Below are 6000 nucleotides of genomic sequence, written 5' to 3'. Positions count from 1 at the left end.
GCTGGTAGTTGATTCTGCCTACCCGATCTCCTCGGTAAGGGACTCACCTCAAATATGTTTGCTTCATACCTTAGCCTGCTCGACTTACTGATTACATCACCTCCCTCTTCCTCTTTCTGTTGTTGTTGTTGCTGCTACATGTCCTCACTGCTTTCTTCCATCAACAATGGACTATGCCACTCTTCAAGGCTATTCTCCTTATTTCCTTCCTTAGTTTGGTCATGAAATAACACATCTTGACTCGCAAAAACTTTATGAGTCAAAGGATTAAACAACTTATAATCTATAAACTCAGTGTAATATCCTACAAAGATGCATTTCATGGCCTTAGGATCTAACTTCTTCCTATCATCCTTGGGAATATGGACAAAGGATTTTGACCCAAAAACCCTTAAATGATTCACTGCAAGCTTATATCCATAAAGTGCTTCAAAAGGAGTTTTAAAATTAAGGCTTTTAGTTGGACTCCTATTTTTCAAGTATACTGCAGTGTTGACGGCTTCAGCCCAAAAACAATTAGATAGACCCTTACCTTGAAGCATACTTCATGCACACTTCACAAGGGTTCTATTATTACGTTTAACAAATCAATTCTGTTGCAGAGTATGAGGTACTGTGTACTTTTAAATAATCCCATGATTCCTGCAAAATTCATGAACTCTCCCAATTTGTATTCTCCCCCTTGATCAGAGCAGAGAATCTTAATGAATTTCCCTATCTGCTTTTCCACCATATTCGTGAATTATTTAAAGCATTGAAATGTTTGACTCTTCTTTCTAATAAAATATACCCAAGAGAATCTGGTGCAATCATCAGTAAAGAGTAGGAAATAATATGCACCACCCAGAGACCTAGTATGCATATGTCTGCATATATCTGTGTGAATAAGCTCCAGAATATCTCTTTTCTTCCTATCAATATTCAAAGAAAAATCTTCTCTATGCATTTTCCCTAATGCACATCCATCACAATCTAAGTGAACATTCTGAAAATCCGGTAGTGCATCAACAATACCTTTTCTTTGTAGCAGCATGAGATCTTGTAGGTTCAGATGACCGAATCTTTGATGCTAGAGATTCTCGGCTGTTAGTCTTGTTGAAGCTAGAGCTTGGTGTGGCATGCTCTTAACATTCAACCTATATAGGCCTCCCACACACACTCCTGATGCAACTGGTTCCTTCTTGTTGTCCTTTATGACACAATATGATCTGAAGAATTCGACTTGCAGGTCCTGATCTGCCATCATTGAAACATAGATGAAGTTCTTCTTGTTCCCGGGTACATACATCACATTTCTAATATATCTGATATTACCATTAGGCAAATCATCGGAATATCACCGTATCCATTGATATGATAACCTCTGCCATCACCTAAATATATGCTAGCTCCACAAGTAGTTTCTTCAAAATTTTCGAACCAATGTCTATTACTTGTCATATGTGAAGATGCCTGAATCTACGAACCATATTTCAGACTCATCCTCCTCAATAGCTGAAAGAGCATAATCAACTACAAATAATCGAAGATCATAACTGTGACCTTCATCGACAAAGTTCCTTGTGTGTTTTCTCTGTTTATTTATAACCTCATATGTTTGTCTCTTAAAACAAAACTTAGCAAAGTGACCAGTTTTACCATAATAAAAACATTTAATGTCAAATTTGTTACCATTGTTACTTGGAGACATACCTCTAAATGGTCTCTTCTGAAAGTTTCCACCACCTTTCTGTCCCTGTGGTTGTTTCCCTTTTGTATGGCTTCTTCTTCGTCATCAGAGCAAGGTCGACACTTTGTGGTCTCAAATTCTTTCGTCGCATTTCTTCCTGTATCTGGATTCCTATTAGCTCTTCAAATGCAGGGGTTTCCTTCCTTGCAGAAAAACCTGTGATGAACATTTGGTATTCATCCATCATCCCATTTAATGTAATTGTGACAAGATTAGAATCAGACACCTTCTCCCCGATGTCTCCCAATCTATCCTTCTGGTCCTTGACTTGTCAATGAATCCAACAACGGATTCATTCTCCTCCATCCTTATGGAAAACAACTTGCCTTTGAGTGACAAGATGCGATTGGTGTTCTGTGTCTGGTAGAGGTTCTTGAGTGTAGTCCATATGTCACTGGATGATTTACAGTCTCTGATATGCGGGATAATATTGTCTTTAATAGACATCTTCAATAAGACTTTTGCCTTATTCTCCCTTTTATCCCAATCCTGCATTAGTGTTGTTGTGCGCCTATTGCCATGGTCAGCTTCTACTCATTGCCATTAATGATGGACCAGGTGCTTGATCCCTCAAGCAACGGTTGTAGGTTGAATTTCCCATTGGTATAATTGGTCCAATCGAGTTTATTAGACTTGTTGAGATAAGCTTCTATAAAATTGTTCATTTTCGACTGATTAGAATCCCAATCCCTCGATCTACAATCAATTCTCAACAAGTGAACAATTACAAGCTACAAAAAAAAAATCTCAAAACATACCAGAACCTATGAATCATTCACAAATCTGCCACCAAAACTGTGCAATATGCCTCCGATTTAGTCGATCTACCACCAGACTGCTCGATCTGCCTCCGATATGGTTGATTTGCCACCAATATACCACAATCTCTGTGTTTTCAACTCAGATCTACCACCAAACTGCCCGATCTAAAGCTAACAACCATAAAAAACACACCATCACTCTTTTAGACTAAAAAACAACAATGATTTAAAATGTTAGGGTCCCACCCTAACCCCCTTATTTATGTAATGGGATCACGTCATTGTCAACAATCAATAAAGCCCATATTAATAATTGTAAGTGGTTAATCTGCAATTAATGACGGAGCCACAGTTAGTTGCAAATGGGTCGTAGTATTAGATAGATGGTATTAATAAAACCCACGGTATTGGCCCATGGTATTGCATGTATGAGTCATATATAAAGGATAGAGACTCCCTGCGAGGAGCATCGTATCTTATTTTGTAGTCGAGCTTTTCTCTATTGGAGGTTTCCCCCTCGAAGAGGCAAGTGAACATTGCTCTTTGAATAATAAAATCATTGCTATTCTGTGTTCTGGGTATCTTTTCTTCGCATATTCTGTATTTGGGTATCATTTTGCAGGTTAAGAGCATAACAAGTGGTATCAGAGCACTTTCCAGGGCCGGTGGGATCTCCATTTCTTAGCAATTTTTTTTTTTGGCTAGAGACATGTTCCGACGTCTTTACGGGATCTATCGTTGAGCGCATAAACCTGTGGATTTTGGGAGGCATGCACGCAGGAAATACATTGAGCGGTGGTCACGTCTGTTGGACTCCCTTGTAACCCCTGTGGGTACCCCTTCGAGTAGTAGCGCATTAGACAGAACCGTGAACGGATTGTCTTCCACGTACCCTCTGGGTATTTCGGAAGCCCCCTAGGCTCCCTTGAAACCTCGCCGTAGATAAATCGTCGGCCGTCTTGCGGCTACAGTACACCGAGAACAGTGCTCGGGGAGATTACTCGCCCGTACGATAGGGTAGTCGGGTTGTACGGCTAAGGTTACGGTCGATCCTCCTTAGTTAGAGCCCTGAAACATTGGGCCGAGTACTACTGCCAGACCCTTATGTATATTGTGATCTGTAGCACCTGACACTCCTCAAGACCTTAGTTCCCTTTTCTATCGGGGGATCACACAACATCTCTTCTAGATCCGCTTGTGCAAAGGGGTGCAGCAGCAGCAGACATCAATCCCGCAGTCTCGAGTTCGCAGATTAGCCATTCTGATCTATTAGATCCATCAGATCCGCAGAAGCAGTCTGTTCCGTCCCCCAGAGCTATCAGATCCGCCAGTCTGTTTCGGGGTGCTTATTAGTGATCTAGCCCATCAGAATTAGGACGACGAGCTGAGCACGATGGTACCATTCAGTTCTTAGTGAAAAAATTTTAGGCGGTCCCAATTTTCAAAAAACCCGGTTGGTGTATGGTAGAAACTAGAGCTCAAGCGATGGCCAATGAAAGGATGGACAAATTTGAAGAATCAATGCGCAACCTCCACCTTCAGCTTACCGAACTATGTAACATGGTCGAGAAAATAGTCCCGAAGGGCAAGGAGCAAGCCCACGAGGAGGAGTATAATGGCACTGAACGCAGTGAGGGTGAGTCTAGCCACTCTCCTCACGTCTGGCACACCCACCCACCACCTAGTCAGCGACCTCCCAAGTTGGATATGCATAAATTTGACGGCTCTCACCCGTCGGCATGGATAGCACAAATGGAGCAGTATTTCAAACTGAATCACATCTTTGATGATGAGACTCAGCTTATGTTGGGGAGCATGTACTTGGACAATGAAAGGTGGCAATGGTGGGAATGGCATCAACGTTGCACTGGACCTTTTAAGACTTGGACCAAATTCACCAAAGCTCTTCAAGACCGCTTTGACCAGGAATCATCTTTTTTGGGTCGTCTTACTAAGCTCCGACAGACTGGTATAGTGGATGAATATATTATAGCTTTTGAAGCCTTAGCCTTCCGCACTTGGGGTCTCTCAGATGTGTTCTACACGGAATGTTTTATCAGCGGTCTTAAAGAAGCTATCAAAGCCCAAGTCCTACTGCACCACCCTCCCACATGGACGAAGGCTTGCAAGGTCACTCGTAACGTGGAACGTGCATTAGCATCCCAATACAGTCGCCCAAATTTCTCCGCTAAAGGTCGCCCCCCACAGGCTCACAACACGACTCAAACACTTAAGGTCCAAAAGGTGTCACCTGCGGAAATGGCCGAAAGAAGAAAGTAAGGCCTATGTTACTACTGTGATGAAAAATACTCCCCAGGTCATAAATGCAAGGAGCCCAAATTTTTTCAAATTGATGCCACTGAATACAGCTCAACAGAGGAAGATCCACCACTGGAGGAACATGAGCCGCTAGAAGAAGACAACAAAAAGGACAATGTCTCTGATGAACCAGTTATTTCGTTACATGAGTTGGCACGGATTTCTTCCCCTCAAACTCTCAAAATCAGAGGTTTTATTAAACATCGCCCAGTAGTAGTCTTGATTGATAGTGGAAGTACACATAATTTCATCCATCAAAAAGTCGCAGAAGCAGTGCATTGTTTTGTACGAGCAGTTTCTAACTTCCAAGTTCAAATTGCGGATGGAGGCACAATGAAATGTGAAGGCCGCTGTGAAAATGTCAAACTTCAAATGGGGGATTATTAGTTGAAAACTCACATGTTTGCTATATACATGGGGGGTTGCGACATTGTCCTCGGCGCTGAATGGATCCGCACTCTTGGGCCAATCACAATGGATTTCCAGGAGTTATATATGAGTTTTAAGTAGAACAACTACACACATACCCTCCATGGACTCCAGACGGGAGCCCCCTCTATCATCAGCTCGCATAGGATGGAAAAATTGTTAAAGAAGGGCAATCATGGATTTGTAGCTCAATTTAATGCCATCCAGGCAGTCGAAACCAAGCCTCTACCAATTCATCCTAAGATGCAACAAATTTTAAATAACCATCTGCCGGTCTTTGACAAGCCTCATGAGCTTCCACCCTCGCGAGGGGAACATGATCATAGCATCACCTTGGTTCCAGGGGCCCAACCCCCAAATGTGCGCCCATACAGATATCGTTCACCCAAAAGAATGAAATAGAAAAAATCATCATGGAACTTTTGGAAGCAGGTGTCATTCGTCCCAGCATTAGTCCTTATTCATCCCCAGTGGTCATGGTGCTCAAGAAAGATGGGGAGTGGCGGATGTGTCCCGACTTTAGGGCCCTCAATAAGTTGACAGTCAAAGATAAATTTCCCATCCCGGTGGTTGATGATTTGCTGGATGAACTCAATGGGGCTCAATTCTTCACTAAGCTGGATCTTCGCTCAGGCTACCACCAAATTCGCATGAAGGAAGTCGACATCCCCAAGACTGCTTTCTGAACTCATGAAGGCCATTATGAATTCCTGGTCATGCCATTTGGTCTTTGTAATGCCCCCTCTACTTTTCAGAGCCTTA

The sequence above is a fragment of the Pinus tabuliformis genome, chromosome 6, assembly GCF_031772625.1.
Source record: "Pinus tabuliformis cultivar Carrire ecotype Pingquan chromosome 6, CPIR1, whole genome shotgun sequence".
Lineage (NCBI taxonomy): Eukaryota > Viridiplantae > Streptophyta > Pinopsida > Pinales > Pinaceae > Pinus > Pinus tabuliformis.
The sequence above is the reverse complement of the archived record's forward strand: the minus strand, read 5'-3'. Positions refer to the sequence as shown.